The sequence below is a fragment of the Ranitomeya imitator genome, chromosome 4 (assembly GCF_032444005.1).
Source record: "Ranitomeya imitator isolate aRanImi1 chromosome 4, aRanImi1.pri, whole genome shotgun sequence".
NCBI classification, from domain to species: Eukaryota; Metazoa; Chordata; class Amphibia; order Anura; family Dendrobatidae; genus Ranitomeya; species Ranitomeya imitator.
The window spans coordinates 267,318,030-267,335,539 of record NC_091285.1 but is presented as its reverse complement, the minus strand read 5'-3'; positions in this window follow the sequence as shown (position 1 = coordinate 267,335,539).

Genomic DNA, 17,510 nt, shown 5'->3' with positions numbered 1-17,510 from the left:
AGACGGAAACTCCAGTATCTGGTTAAATGGAAGGGTTATGCTCAGGAGGATAATTCCTGGGTTTTTGCCTCTGATGTCCATGCTCCCGATCTTGTTCGTGCCTTTCATGTGGCTCATCCTGGTCGGCCTGGGGGCTCTGGTGAGGGTTCGGTGACCCCTCCTCAAGGGGGGGGTACTGTTGTGAATTCTGTGGCAGAGTTCACTCCTGTGGTCACAAGTGGTACTTCGGCTGATTCTCTCTGGCATCTTCCGTTTGTGGAGGAAAGTGGTACTGCAGCTTCTGAGTTTCCTCCCTCAGGTGATCTGGTGAGCTCGTTAGCTTCTTCTCTACTTAACTCCACCTGATGCTTTGATCTATGCTTCCTGTCAATGTTTCAGTGTGGGACTTGTTTTTTCCCTGGATCATTCCTGTGGTCTGCTGCTCTGCAAAGCTAAGTTTTGCTTATGTTATTTTGTTGCTAATTTTCTGTCCAGCTTGCTTTATTGGTTTTTCTCGCCTGCTGGAAGCTCTGAGACGCAGAGGGACCACCTCCGTACCGTTAGTCGGTGCGGAGGGTCTTTTTGTCCCCTCTGCGTGGTTTTTTTTATAGGTTTTTGTGCTGACCGCAAAGTTATCTTCCCTATCCTCGTTCTGTTCAGCTAGTCGGGCCTCACTTTGCTTAATCTGTTTCATCTCTATGTTTGTGTTTTCATCTTACACACAGTCATTATATGTGGGGGGCTGCCTTTTCCTTTGGGGAATTTCTCTGAGGCAAGGTAGGCTTATTTTTCTATCTTCAGGATTAGCTAGTTTCTCAGGCTGTGACGAGGCGCCTAGGTTCTGGTCAGGAGCGCTCCACGGCTACCTTTAGTGTGGTTTGATAGGCTTAGGGATTGCGGTCTGCAGAGTTCCCATGTCTCAGAGCTCGTTCTATTATTTTGGGTTATTGTCAGTTCACTGTATGTGCTCTGACCTCCATGTCCATTGTGATTCTGAATTGCCTCTCATAACAGCAACCCCTAATCCTATCACACACACTAGAAATAGCCGTGGAGCGTACCTAACACGACCTAGACGCCTCTTCACAGCCTAAGAGCTAACTAGCCCTAAAGATAGAAAATAAAGCCTACCTTGCCTCAGAGAAATTCCCCAAAGGAAAAGGCAGCCCCCCACATATATTGACTGTGAGTAAAGATGAAAGTCACAAACACAGAAATGAAACAGGTTTCAGCAAAGGGAGGCCCGACTTACTAAACAGACTGAGGATAGGAAAGGTATCTTTGCGGTCAGCACAAAAAACTACAAAAGACCACGCAGAATGTGCAAAAAGGCCTCCACACCGACTCACGGCGCGGAGGTGCCACTCTGCATCCCAGAGCTTCCAGCTAGCAAGGCAAAATCATGATAGCCAACTGGACAAGGAAATAATGAACAAATAATTAACTAGCAGGGACTTAGCTTCTGCTGGAGTAGACAGGTCACCAGAAAAATCCAAGAGCGAACTGAACCAGTACAAGAACATTGACAGCTGGCAAGGAGTAACGATCTGAGTGGCGTTAAATAGAACAGCCAGCCAAAGAATAAACTACGTCACCTGTGGAAGGAACCTCAGAAGCAGCAGCTCCACTCACAGCCACCAGAGGAAGTCCATGGACAGAACTCGCCGAAGTACCATTCATGACCACAGGAGGGAGGTCGAAAACAGAATTCACAACAGTACCCCCCCCCTTGAGGAGGGGTCACCGAACCCTCACCAGAGCCCCCAGGCCGATCAGGACGAGCCAAATGAAAGGCACGATTTAGATCGGCAGCATGAACATCAGAGGCAAAAACCCAGGAATTATCTTTCTGACCATAACCCTTCCACTTGGACCTATGGAACACATTATGGATGGCAAAAGAAGCTGGAAGAGCCAAACGAAATGACACAGGATTGAGAACTTCAGAAATCTTATACGGACCAATGAAACGAGGCTTAAATTTCGGAGAGGAAACCTTCATAGAAACATGACAAGATGACAACAAAACCAAATCCCCAACACGAAGTCGGGGACCAACACAGCGCCGGCGGTTAGCGAAACGTAGAGCTTTCTCCTGGGACAATGTCAAATTGTCCACCACATGAGTCCAAATCTGCTGCAACCTGTCCACCACCGTATCCACACCAGGACAGTCCGAAGGCTCATCCTGCCCTGAAGAGAAACGAGGATGGAAACCAGAATTGCAGAAAAAAGGCGAAACCAAAGTAGCCGAGCTGGCCCGATTATTAAGGGCGAACTCAGCCAAAGGCAGGAAGGACACCCAATCATCCTGATCAGCAGGAACAAAGCATCTCAGCTATGTCTCCAAAGTCTGATTAGTTCGTTCGGTTTGGCCATTAGTCTGAGGATGGAAAGCCGAAGAAAAAGACAAATCAATGCCCATCTTAGCACAAAAGGACCGCCAAAACCTCGAAACAAACTGGGAACCTCTGTCCGAGACGATGTTCTCCGGAATGCCATGCAAACGAACCACATGCTGGAAAAACAATGGCACCAAATCAGAGGAGGAAGGCAATTTAGACAAGGGTACCAAATGGACCATCTTAGAGAAGCAATCACAAACCACCCAAATGACCGACATCCTTTGAGAGACAGGGAGATCTGAAATAAAATCCATGGAAATATGCGTCCAGGGCCTCTTCGGGACCGGCAAGGGCAAAAGCAACCAACGGGCATGAGAACAGCAGGGCTTAGCCCGAGCACAAGTCCCACAGGACTGCACAAAAGAACGCACATCCCGTGACAAAGAAGGCCACCAAAAGGATCTAGCCACCAAATCTCTGGTACCAAAGATTCCAGGATGACCCGCCAACACCGAACAATGAACCTCAGAGATAACTCTACTAGTCCATCTATCAGGGACAAACAGTTTCTCCGCTGGACAACGGTCAGGTCTATCAGCCTGAAACTTCTGCAGCACACGCCGCAAATCAGGGGAGATGGCAGACAAAATTACCCCCTCTTTGAGAATACCCGCCGGCTCAGGAACACCCGGAAAGTCAGGCACAAAACTCCTTGACAGGGCATCAGCCTTCACATTCTTAGAGCCCGGAAGGTACGAAACCACAAAATCAAAACGGGAGAAAAACAGCGACCATCGAGCCTGTCTAGGATTCAACCGTTTGACAGACTCGAGATAAGTCAAACTCTTGTGATCCATCAAGACCACCACGCGATGCTTGGCTCCTTCAAGCCAATGTCGCCACTCCTCGAATGCCCACTTCATGGCCAACAACTCTCGATTGCCAACATCATAATTGCGCTCAGCAGGCGAGAATTTTCTAGAAAAGAAGGCACATGGTTTCATCACCGAGCCATCAGAACTTCTTTGCGACAAAACAGCCCCTGCTCCAATCTCAGAAGCATCAACCTCGACCTGAAACGGGAGTGAAACATCTGGCTGGCACAACACAGGGGCAGAAAAAAAATGACGCTTCAACTCCTGAAAAGCCTCTACAGCCGCAGAGGACCAATTGACCACATCAGCACCTTTCTTGGTCAAATCAGTCAACGGTTTAGCAACACTATAAAAATTAGCTATGAACCGACGGTAAAAATTAGCAAAGCCCAGGAACTTCTGCATGCTCTTCACAGATGTCGGCTGAGTCCAATCATAAATGGCCTGAACTTTAACAGGGTCCATCTCGATAGTAGAAGGAGAAAAAATGAAACCCAAAAATGAAACCTTCTGAACCCCAAAGAGACATTTCGACCCCTTCACAAACAAGGAATTCGCACGAAGGACCTGGAACACCATTCTGACCTGCTTCACATGAGACTCCCAATCATCCGAAAAGACCAAAATATCATCCAAATATACAATCATGAATCTATCCAGGTACTCTCGGAAGATGTCATGCATAAAGGACTGAAACACAGATGGAGCATTAGAAAGCCCGAATGGCATAACCAGGTACTCAAAATGGCCCTCGGGCGTATTAAATGCTGTTTTCCATTCATCGCCCTGTTTAATTCGCACAAGATAATACGCCCCTCGAAGATCTATCTTGGCGAACCAACTAGCCCCCTTAATCCGAGCAAACAAATCAGACAGCAGCGGCAAATGGTACTGAAATTTGACTGTGATCTTATTAAGAAGGCGGTAATCAATACAAGGTCTCAAAGAACCATCCTTCTTGGCCACAAAAAAGAACCCTGCTCCCAACGGTGATGACGACGAGCGAATATGACCTTTCTCCAAGGATTCCTTAATATAACTCCGCATAGCGGCGTGCTCTGGTACAGATAAATTAAACAGTCGGCCCTTAGGAAACTTACTACCAGGAATCAAATTAATAGCACAATCGCAATCCCTATGAGGAGGTAAGGCACCGGACTTGGGCTCTTCAAATACATCTCGGTAATCTGACAAAAAACCCCGGGACTTCAGATGGAGTGGACGGTGAAATTGACAGCAATGAAACATCACCATGTACCCCCTGACAACCCCAGCCGGACACAGACATTGATTTCCAATCCAATACTGGATTATGGACCTGTAGCCATGGCAACCCCAAAACGACCACATCATGCAGATTATGCAACACCAAAAAGCGAATATCCTCCTGATGTGCAGGAGCCATGCACATGGTCAATTGAGTCCAATACTGAGGCTTATTCTTGGCCAAAGGCGTAGCATCAATTCCTCTCAATGGAATAGGATACGGTAGACTGTACCGTAAAAATGGTGGCAGACCTAGCGAACCGCTTAGTGTGCTTAGGACAATCGGAGATAGCATGAGTGGAATCACCACAGTAAAAACACAGCCCATTCCGACGTCTGTGTTCTTGCCGTTCAGCTCTTGTCAAAGTCCTATCACATTGCATAGGCTCAGGCCTATGCTCAGAGAATGCCGCCAAATGGTGCACAGCTTTGCGCTCACGCAAGCGCCGATCGATCTGAATGGCCAAGGACATAGACTCATTCAGACCAGCAGGCGTGGGAAATCCCACCATGACATCCTTAAGGGCTTCAGAAAGACCCTTTCTGAAAATTGCCACCAGGGCACACTCATTCCACTGAGTAAGCACAGACCACTTTCTAAACTTCTAACAGTACACCTCCGCTTCATCCTGACCCTGACACAAAGCCAGCAAGATCTTCTCTGCCTGATCCACTTAATTTGGTTCATCATAAAGCAATCCAAGCACCAGAAAAAATGCATCTACATCACGCAATGCAGGATCTCCTGGCGCAAGGGAAAATGCCCAGTCTTGAGGGTCACCACGCAACAAAGAAATAATGATTTTTACTTGTTGAACGGGGTCACCAGAGGAGCGGGGTTTCAAAGCTAGAAACAGTTTACAATTATTTTTGAAATTCAGGAATTTAGATCTATCCCCAGAAAACAAATCAGGAATTGGAATTCTAGGCTCTAACATTGGATTCTGAACCACAACATTTTGAATGTTTTGTACCCTTGCAGTGAGATGATCCACACAAGAGGACAGACCTTGAATGTCCATATCTACACCTGTGTCCTGAACCACCCAGAGGTTAAGGGGAAAAGAAAGACAAAAAACACTGCAGAGAAAAAAAAATGGTCTCAGAACTTCTCTTATCCCTCTATTGAGATGCATTAATACTTTGGGCCAGCTGTACTGTTATGGACCTGGTGGTTAGGAGCACCCGGAACGACCTGATGGTTAAACTCACACAGGACAAGCTCTGGGAAGTGGGAGCTCTGCTGACTGCAACCCCTAATCCTATCACACACACTAGAAATAGCCGTGGAGCGTACCTAACACGACCTAGACGCCTCTTCACAGCCTAAGAGCTAACTAGCCCTAAAGATAGAAAATAAAGCCTACCTTGCCTCAGAGAAATTCCCCAAAGGAAAAGGCAGCCCCCCACATATATTGACTGTGAGTAAAGATGAAAGTCACAAACACAGAAATGAAACAGGTTTCAGCAAAGGGAGGCCCGACTTACTAAACAGACTGAGGATAGGAAAGGTATCTTTGCGGTCAGCACAAAAAACTACAAAAGACCACACAGAGTGTGCAAAAAGACCTCCGCACCGACTCACGGCGCGGAGGTGCCACTCTGCATCCCAGAGCTTCCAGCTAGCAAGGCAAAATCATGATAGCCAACTGGACAAGGAAACAATGAACAAATAATTAACTAGCAGGGACTTAGCTTCTGCTGGAGTAGACAGGTCACTAGAAAAATCCAAGAGCGAACTGAACCAGTACAAGAACATTGACAGCTGGCAAGGAGTAACGATCTGAGTGGAGTTAAATAGAACAGCCAGCCAAAGAATAAACTACGTCACCTGTGGAAGGAACCTCAGAAGCAGCAGCTCCACTCACAGCCACCAGAGGGAGTCCATGGACAGAACTCGCCGAAGTACCATTCATGACCACAGGAGGGAGTTCGAAAACAGAATTCACAACACAAGCCCAGCATGTTCATTGGCTGCAAATAAAGTGCCAAACGTGCTGGGCAGGTCACTCGAATATACTGAGGGAAATATCTAATTATGCGACAAGTAACGAACAGCCTGAATAATGTACTATTAGTTTGAGTAACAAATAGTGCCTATTGTATTCACTCATCACTATTTATTAACTGTGATCTTTTTGTAGATTTAGGTTGAATAAAGCATTAAAAGTAATAAGTGTAAAATATAATTATTTTATTCAAATAGAGAAATTTTCTTTTAAATTATTATGCTATTTGTCAATACTATGATAAATTCACTTGAGTGTTTTCGGTTTTCAAGCCAGTCGTGATCTACCAGTGTTCTTTCGACTTCTCGATAGTAGTTATTATCTTCATTTTGCTGTGAGCTTATACTTTATTCTATTCCATAACTCAGCACACTTTAGCACATACTACTTCAACAGACTATGATAGTTAATAGATAACAGAAGAGAGAAAAATGAAAATGCAATTTCATGAAGAGTACAAAAAACATCAACTACTTCCACCATGGATGAGGTATTGTACATAACCACTGAATCCTCAGGCTGTAGAGAAGCACTTTATTAGTCATTTTCTATAGCTTACAATACTTCTGCTTGAGGGAAAAGATCATTCTTGTTTAACAAGGGAGAAAACTAGGCTTTTGACTAACTGAAATGTCATTCAATTGAAATGTGTGAGGTCACCAGAATCAGTTGTCAACATTTATGAACTTCCATTAAATCCAAAATGTAATTAATATCATATGTCATTTATGGTTGTGCTACTTTCTTTCTAATTAGGTAAAGATCATTATAAAAATAATTAATCATTAAAACTAGAGATGAGCGAGTATTTTCGTAAAACGTTTGTCTCAAACTTAGCACAAATGTAGCACATTCAGATTCATATTCATTTTCTTGATTATTTTTACTCAAAGATGGCAAGTCGGTCACAGTTCAGTCAACCATCATGTTTCCACTTAATGCTTTCGTTATTACTCTGGCTATTGTCGTAGCTGTTTTCGTTCTGACCCAATGTCAGCTGACATATCACCAGTGAGGGCCAAATTGTGGAATTATGCCCGTCATTTTACAAGCGCTTGGAGACAAAAGAATCGCACACATTGTTCTGTGTGAAATTCACTTTTATCTGAAGTAACAGAGCAAGAAGCAATATTTTATACCATTTACAACAAATGTAATTCTCAATGTAATTCATGTAGCCCCCACCATCACCCAGGGTCATACTGACCTTTATTCTCTCAAGTACTCAGAGCATGTTGTGGCTGACTATTGAGAACATACATGATAAGAAGTGGAAAGGAGACTAGCAGACTACTACAACAACAGATTCTATTAATTCTAGCAATTAAAGGCAAAAGGCACTTAAAGGCAAACTATTAACCCTTCTATATCACTATGATAGTGGGTCTGTATGATGGGCGGGGGACATGTTTGTTGTAGAGAGGGTGTGTATCTAGGCCAGAGGAGCATGTGGAGAGGTTACAATGGCGGCACACAATTTTTTTTTGTTCCCTTAACTTTATGTGTGTTGATTTTGTGGACCAATAAGGGTTCAGAAACCATAAATAACATCATGACACAACGTCTTCTGTGATTGGTTGCCGAAGTCACATGTCACTGGCAATATAAAAAGAGGACATCTTGTTTTTGTGGCACATATACTCAGAGTCACAGTGCAGACAGGACACTCCTGCACTAGTGCTGGTGCTGAAAGTGAAGCTATCCTTTGTGAAATCGATCGTGGATAGTGCAAAAACTGTGTGGCAGTCTCCAGAAGCCCCATTAGCTACTCCGAATCATTTGTGCTAAAACTGTGTTTCATTGGCAAATGAGAAGGCTAGATTTCCACGTAAAAAGCATTAGGCCTACTATAGTGGTGCAGCCACGATGCTCAATTAGGAACTCCAAATCGCAATTGCTAAAACTGTGATTCCGTGGCAAATCAGAAGGCCAAATTTCCACTTCAAAATTGTTAGGCTTACTTTAGTGGTGCAGCCACTAGGCTTAATTAGCTATTCCAAATAGTTTGATCAAAAATCTGTTTCAGTGTCAAATCAGAAGGCTATATTTCCACTTAAAAATCATTTGGCATAACAGTGTTGTTTAGAACCTAAAAAAAGCACCACAACTGACCATATAGTCCAAAACAATGCAATTTTATTGTATAAATATATAATTACAGTATAATTACAGTAAAAGTTGTATAATGGGAAAATTTACAGGAAAAATATAGACCATAATACCAAGCTTTAAATTGAATACAAAAATGTACCAAAAAAGGATGCGTACCCAGGAACATATAAAGACTGATTGCATATACAAAATACAGATCACAACGGATCATATATGTATAAGCAGCTATTAGTGCTACAAAAAAACAAGTGAGCTCCACGAATATTGCCTAAATATAGAACCAATCATGTGTAATGGTGAAACATACAACAAAACTAACAACAATGCAAAACATGTGCAAAGCAATTGTGTGTGTTACAGTGGATAAAACACTCATAATGATAAAAAAGAAAAGGAAGTGAACGCTCAAAATGAATGGTAATACTGTGAGGTGAAAGTGAAGTGATGGCAGGAAAACACTGTAAAAATTGTAGCAAACAGTATCAATTGTGAAAAATCACTTACAGTGAGATAGTGAATCCCTGGCTCCTAGATGGAGTCCTCCCTTAAGGGTACCGTCACACTATACCATTTCGATCGCTACGACGGTATGATTCGTGACGTTCCAGCGATATCGTTACGATATCGCTGTGTCTGACACGCAGCAGCGATCAGGGATCCTGCTGAGAATCGTACGTCGTAGCAGATCGTTTAGAACTTTCTTTCATCGCTGGATCTCCCGCTGTCATCGCTAGATCGGTGTGTGTGACACCGATCTAGCGATGCAATCCAGCGATGCGTTCGCTTGTAACCAGGGTAAACATCGGGTTACTAAGCGCAGGGCCGCGCTTAGTAACCCGATGTTTACCCTGGTTACAAGCATAAAACTAAAAAAAAACAAACAGCACATACTTACATTCTGGTGTCCGTCAGGTCCCTTGCCGTCTGCTTCCCGCACTGTGACTGCCGGCCGTAAAGTGAAAGCAGAGCACAGCGGCTGTGCTTTCACTTTCACTTTACGGCCGGCAGTCAGTGAGTACAGGAAGCAGATGGCAAGGGACCTGACGGACACCAGAATGTAAGTATGTGCTGTTTGTTTTTTTTTAGTTTTACGCTTGTAACCAGGGTAAACATCGGGTTACTAAGCGCGGTCCTGCGCTTAGTTACCCGATGTTTACCCTGGTTACCCAGGGACCTCGGCATCGTTGGTCGCTGGAGAGCTGTCTGTGTGACAGCTCCCCAGCGACCACACTACGATTTACCTACGATCACGGCCAGGTCATATCGCTGGTCGTGATCGTAGGTAAATCGTATAGTGTGACGGTACCCTAACAGTGTTGTTCAGGCACGCTATCTAAGAAAATAGTGTTTGTTCATTTAGTCACAGGTGACTGACAATTGTGGGCCTAAGGTTGTGAAACAGCAGGGTACAAGTGGGGAAGGTTACTTACAACATGAGTGGGAAAAAAGGTTGTGGTGGAAGGGGGAATTTGATTGGTGTTTGTCATGTACATCGGTTAGGTGTTAAAGTGAATGAAAGCTCAACTGAACAAACACCGTCTCGTCCTATCCAAAGATCACGGACATCTGTTACTGACTGGCCTACTCTATTCCCTTTCATTGGCAGCCACACAGCGGTACACCTTGTAGATGAAGCTCATCAAATGGCCTCTACTCCACTTCCTCCACCTAAACATCACATGCAGTACAGTCCTCAGAGTCACAAATTTCCAAATGTCCAATTGACTGTGGGAAATCTCAGATTGGCCATTCTGAAGAGTTGCTTACACATAGTATTCCATGGGCATCAGAGATCTGCTCTGAGGAATCACAGAATCCAGAAGAGGAAAGCATATGCAACGATGCTCAAAATTGAGTGTTGAGCAATACCTTCCAATATTCAAAGGTATCGGTATCGGATGGTATCAGCCGATATCCAAAAAATATCGGATATCGCCGATACCGATACCCGATACCAATGCAAGTCAATGGGACACAAATATCGGAAGGTATCCTGGATGGTTCCCAGGGTCTGAAGGAAATCGGAATCGGCGTGTGCGGTGCATATGGTTCCAAGGGTCTGGAGGAAACTCTCCTTCAGGCCCTGGGATCCATATTCATGTAAAAAGTAAAGAATAAAAATAAAAAATATGGATATACTCACCCTTCCGAAGGACCCTGGCTGTCACCGCTGCGAGCGTCTTCCTCCGTCCCTAAGAATGCAGTGAGTGAAGGACCTTCAATCCATATCCATATTTTTTATTTTTATTCTTTATTTTTTACATGAATATGGATCCCAGGGCCTGAAGGAGAGTCTCCGCCAGACCCTTGGAACCATATGCACCGCACACGCCGATTCCGATTTCCGATATAGCAAAAATATCGGAACTCGGTATCGGAATTCTGATACAGCAAATATCGGCCGATACCCGATACTTGCAGTATCGGAATGCTCAACAGTACCAAAATGTCTTCATGTTGGATCCAGGGCTGGACAAAATAGAGTCCAAGCAAAATACATACCCTTATTACAGATGTTAACTACCAAGGGTGGAGGGGATCCTGATGAGTCTCAGATACCTGCAGTGCACTTGGACTGTACTGTGGTATCAGGGCAGGAAGAGGAGGGTGACTTTCAGGGTGAGAAGTGTGAGAACAGAAAGGATGAAGATGAGGTTGTAGATCCCACTTGGTATGTAGCAAGAGGTATGCAGATGAGTAGCTCAGCAGAGGAGGTGGAGGAGGTGGAGGAGGAGTAAGATGAGGAGATTATGTTGTGGCTTCCCAACCAGACATGAAGTGATGCAACCACAACAAGCACTGCATCCTCAGCCCCAAATCTGCTTGTGGCCAGCAGCGGTCACGACTGTGCAGTTCATAGAAGCGGCAAGGGTTGCCTAGCTTGGACATTTTTTGAGAATGCAAAAGGATAACCGAACACACGTTATTTGTCAAAAAAAGACAAAAATTCCAATAATTTGACAACTACATGCATGAACCAGCACGTGCGCGATCAACATGCTTTAGTGTGGGAATCTCACTGCACTAAAATGTGGATTAGTGGGCTTCATCAACCACCAGCCATCACATCAACCCCATCTGCTGTTCCTATCTCCTCTAACACCATTTTAAGTGTTCACAAACAGCTTTCTGGCTGCAGAAATTACAATTGTTTACCCAACACAGTCGGGGTGAGTAAAAGCCAGTCAGCTGTTCTCAATTCACCCCACTACCAACATAGTATGGACTTGGATTTCATGGAACGCCTGATAAATAAGTGACTTCTTGCTGCACTATCTTAAACACAATGCACATATTCTTAGGGTTAGAAATAGTGCTGATTACTAGGTTGCCACTCTGCTAGATCCACAGTGCAAGAGTAAATTTAGCCAGATGCTTCCTCCTCTTGAAAGTTCATTATTATTATTATTTATTGTTATAGCGCCATTTATTCTATGGCGCTTTACATGTAAGGAGGGGTGTACATATTAAAAACAAGAACAATAATCTTAAACAATACAAGTCATAACTAGCACAGGAAGAGAGAGGATCCTGCCCGCAAAGGCTCACAATCTACAAGGGGTGGGTGAGAATACAGTAGGTGAGGGTAGAGCTGGTCATGCAGCGGTTTGGTCGATTGGTGGTTACTGCAGGTTATAGGCTTGTCGGAAGAGGTAGGTCTTCAGGCTCTTTTTGAAGGTTTCGATGGTAGGCGAGAGTCTGATGTTTTGTGGTAGAGAGTACCAGAGTAGGGGTGATACTTGAGAGAAATCTTGTATACAATTGTGGGAAGAGGAGATAAGAGGGGAGTAGAGAAGGAGGTCTTGTGAGAATCGGAGGTTGCGTGTAGGTAAGTACCGGGAGACGAGGTCACAGATGTATGGAGGAGACAGGTTGTGGATGGCTTTGTACGTCATGATTAGGGTTTTGTACTGGAGTCTCTGGGAAATGGGGAGCCAGTGAAGGGATTGACAGAGGGGAGAAGCTGGAGAATAGCGGGGGGACAGGTGGATTAGTCGGGCAGCAGAGTTTAGAATAGATTGGAGGGATGCGAGAGTGTTCGAGGGGAGGCCACAGAGCAGGAGGTTGCAGAAGTCAAGTCGAGAGATGATGAGGGCATGGACCAGGGTTTTTGCAGATTCTTGGTTGAGGAATGAACGGATTCGTGAAATATTTTTGAGTTGAAGTCGGCAGGAAGTGGAAAGGGCTTGGATATGTGGTTTGAAGGAGAGATCAGCATCAAGGATTACCCCGAGGCAGCAAGCTTGTGGGACTGGGGAGAGTGGGCAGCCATGTACTGTAATGGAAAGGTTCGTTGGGGGGTTCACGTGAGATGGGGAAAAGATGATGAATTCTGTTTTGTCCATGTTAAGTTTCAGAAATCTAGCGGAGAAGAAGGATGAAATAGTGGACAGACATTGAGGGATTCTGGTTAGTAGGGAGGTGATATCTCGTCCAGAGATATAGATCTGTGTGTCATCAGCATAGAGATGATACTGAAAGCCATGAGATTCTATGAGCTGTCCCAGCCAACCTTGTGGGACTCCAACAGATAGGGGGTGAGGTGAGGAGGTGGTGTGTGAGTGGGAGATGCTGAATGTCCGATCTGTTAGGTATGATGAGATCCAGGATAGAGCCAGGTCCGTGATGCCAAGGAATGAGAGGGTCTGTAATAATAGGGAATAGTCCACTGTATCAAAGGCAGCTAACAGGTCCAGGAGGAGGAGGACAGAGTAGTGTCGCTTGCTCTTGGCGGTTAAAAGGTCATTGGTGACCGTAGTTAGGGCAGTTTCAGTGGAGTGGTGTGACCAGAAGCCAGATTGTAAGCAGTCGAAGAGGGAGCAAGTAGAGAGATGGGATGACAGTTCAAGGTAGACATGTGGTTCCAATAGCTTGGAGGCATAGGGGAGAAGTGATATAGGACGATAGCTAGATACAGAGGATGGGTCAAGAGAGGGTTTTTTGAGGACAGGTATGGCATGTGCACATGCTAGATTATTGAAATACGCTTGTAGACAATCTTAACAGTGGTTTGTCCCAAGACAGCAGTGAGGCACACAGTGTGCATCCCAGTTGTAGACATCCAACTCTGGGAACATCAAGATGTGATCTCCTAAACATTAGCATCACCAAGTGTAAGTGGCATAAGCAATTTCTGTGAGTCATTCAACACATTTTTTAGACCAGCCCATGCACCAGGAAAACAGATTAAAAGTCTGTCACGTTGTGAATGAATGGAGGGTTGTGCAGTCGTATCTGGAGCTTAATATCAATGCCTTTAGGGGGGATTTGGACCTCATTTTGGCCTTCAAAAATGAAAGAGTGTCCTGAGATCGCCTGTCATGTCTTGGAGATTTTGTCATGCCCGGCAACTAGCATTCTCTGAGAACGTGGCTTCAGCGCTGCTGGTGATGTCCTGATGGATAAGCACATCCGACTGTCCCCTCAAAGTGTAGACCGCCTAACTTTCATTAAAATTAACAAGTCATGGATCTTTGATGAGTTTTGCACCTCAGTCGCAGATTGGACATACTAAGCAATGGTGTAATTTTTAGTGTCATGTATTGATCTTGCATTATTGCAGTCTGTGCCATCTTTTGTGGTGTCTTCTGTGCCTGCTGTTGCTACTGCTGCTCATGTTACAAACAATTTTTTGAAATGTGGAGACTCGAAGTTCGGTCTCCATCTGGTGGGTTGCCTGTGTGGAAAGGTGTGTCAGAGGCCTATTACAATATTTCTACTCTGTGGAAATTCATACCACTTTAATGCTGTGTGACAAGTATTTTTTGAAATGTGGAGACTCCATGTTGGGTCTCTATCTATTGCGTTGCCTGTGCTGACAGAGGCCTATTATAATAGTTTTATTCTGTTGAAATGTATGCCACTTTAGTAGTGTGTGACAAACATTTTTTGAAATGTGGAGCCTCCAAGTTGGGTCTCCATCTGGTGGGTTACCTGTGGTGGAAGGTGTGTCAGAGGCCTATTATAATATTTCTACTCTGTGGAAATGGATGCCACTTTAATTCATGCTACTTCAGTGCAGTGTGACAATTATTTTTTGAAATGTAGAGACTCCAAGTTGGGTCTACATCTGGCAGGTTGCCCTTGTAAGTATGTCTCCAAAACAGGCAGTCCTGCGTTTACTTTCAGTAAATTACCTGTTAGGGCGGGCCCATGACCATTCCAGTCCACCCAAAAAAATTTTTTAACACACACCACCTTGGACTCGACAATGGCATTGACCTCAAAGTCATCCAAAGACGTATCTGAGCTCCCAGCAGGAGTCTCAGAAGACCGGGTCATATGTACGGGTTTCAACAGAGACACATGGAAGGTGTCAGTGATGTTCAAATGTGGTGGAAGACTGAGGCAATAGACTACAGGATTCACCTGTTCAAGAACCTTGAAAGGACCTAGGTAGCGGGGAGCAAACTTAGTGGACTCTACACGCAGTCTTATGTTACGAGCTGACAGCCACACTAAGACACCAGGAGCGAAGACTGGAGCGGGATGACAATTAGCGTTGGCAGAGACCCTCAAATCTTGATGTCATCCTGTGTGTGGTCTCAAACATCATGAGCTTCCACTGCCAAGTCCACCACCCTAGGGTCGGAAGACGAGATGGGAATCGGCATGGGAACATACAGATGCTGAGCATAGTTTAGGAGAAATGGCATCTGCCTTGTGGAGTCGGAGATGGCATTATTCAGAGCAAATTCCACTCAAGGCAGCAAGGACCACCAGTTGTCATGCCTGGCAGACACAAAATGATTGGTCCTCTCCACCAGCCCATTCGTCTGAGGATAGTAAGTGGATAAGAGATTGAGCTCTATGCTGAGCAGTCGACAGAGCTCTCTCCAGAATCGAGATGTGAATTGAGGACCCCGTCACTGACAATCTTGTCAGGCATCCCACAGAGGCAGAAAATATGCTTAACGAATAGTACCGCCAAAGCCCATGCAGATGGTACGTGCGGAAGGGGGACCAGATGCAGCATTTTGGAAAAATGGTCGGTAACTACCCAAATAACCCTGTTGTTACGGGACTTATGTAAGTCCACAACAATGTGCATCCCGACCATCTCCCAAGGCCTATCTGCCACTGGCAAGGGATGAAGCAAGCTCACGGGTCTCAGCCTGGAAGTCCAATATCTAGCACATGAGACAAAAGCCTGAACGTAGTTCCTCATGTCATGTGCCATCTGAGGCCACCAATAAAACCTCGCCAAAAGCTCATTGGTCTCGATGCTGAAATACCCTCCCAACTTGGAAGTGTGTGCCCAAGAGAAGACCTCCAGCTGCAGGTTAGGTGGTACATGAGATTTGCCCAGAGGCACCTGCTCTAATGACACTGGAGCCACTGTTCAAAGACTCTCCGAAGGGACTATTAGCCGTGGCTCATCCCCCTCCTCGGATGAGATAACAGAACGGGACAGGACAACGGCACGTAAATTCTTCTCCCCAGACAGAAAATGGATGGTGAAGTTTAACCAGGAGAAGAATAAGGACCACCTGGCCAGGCGAGAAATCAGCCGTTGAGCTGTGTCCAAGTAGAGCAGATTTTTGTGGTCCGTGAAAACCTAGAAGGTATGCCAAGCTCCCTCTTGGAGGTGTCTCCACTCCGACAAAGTCAACTTTATGGCCAGAAAACCAAAAAAATTATATGGACCACAGAGCAATGTATAGAAGGTAAATCACAAGAATATTTTTTAATGAAAAAATAGATTAAAAATAGTAAAAATAGTACAAAACCATGAAAAATATGAGAAAAGAGAAGTGACACCTTTGGGTGCCATGTCCAAAGGAAAGGAGGCCTATAAAGATATCAAACCAGTGTTGGCAGACTACAATGGTAAATAAGCTAATCTGTATAGAAGGATGAAATACATAAATAGCACAAAATGCCAATAGGGAATAGCGGTACAAAATACACAAAATGAATATATAAAGGAGGCTCAAATTATACCATGTAAAGTGCCAAGTGCATACCAATGGTAATAGTTAAGAAGTCCATATATAGGAAAAATCACTGCCAAAAGACATAGTGGACCACAAAACTATTCCTATGGAACATTAATGCCAGATAGTAATATAACAGAAAATCAGGTGAGTAAACGGCAATAGAATGCCATAAACATAAACCAACCTTGAATGGACGTGGAGAGAGAACCCCAACGCGTTTCGCTGTGGAGCTTCCTCGGGGGGCGTGGTGTCAGAGCGTAACATGCAGGTTTTTATAGAGGGGAGGAAATGGATCCACAAATAGTGGGATTATGCAGTATGATCGGCGCTTACACTAGCATGGCGAAGACCGGAAGCCAGGGCCTTGGCGTCCGACATCACCGGTCCACGCCCACCGCCGACGCGTCAGCAAGGTGGGCCAGGAACCGAAGCCGTCAGAAGGACACATAACCATGGCAGCAGGTAGACACCAGCCAGAAGAAGCGCACACCGCAGGAGGTAATGAGCGGAAATGAAAGAGATGTAGGGCGGGCATAGACGAGGCACCAAATTCTAAGAAAGAAGAGAGTTCACATACCTGACAAAGAATAACAACACTGCAGTGAAGGAGTGAAGTCGTGCACAGTGAAAAAAGAATAATACTGTGAAAAAAGAAAAAGAAAAAGAAGTGAAAGATGGGTATATGGGTACTTAAATTTGATGACAATGACATTATATTAAAATATTTATAAATATATCAAATAAAATAATTAACAGTGAACATAATGAAGTGTACATCGTATACAATCAATGAATACAATGAATATAAATACAAACAACGAAGCACACATACATGTAAGGTGCTAGACTACCATATATACTCGAGTATAAGCCGACCCGAGTATAAGCCGACCCCCCTAATTTTGCCACAAAAAACTGGGAAAACTTATTGACTCGAGTATAAGCCTAGGGTGGAAAATGCAGTAGCTACTCGTAAATTTCAAA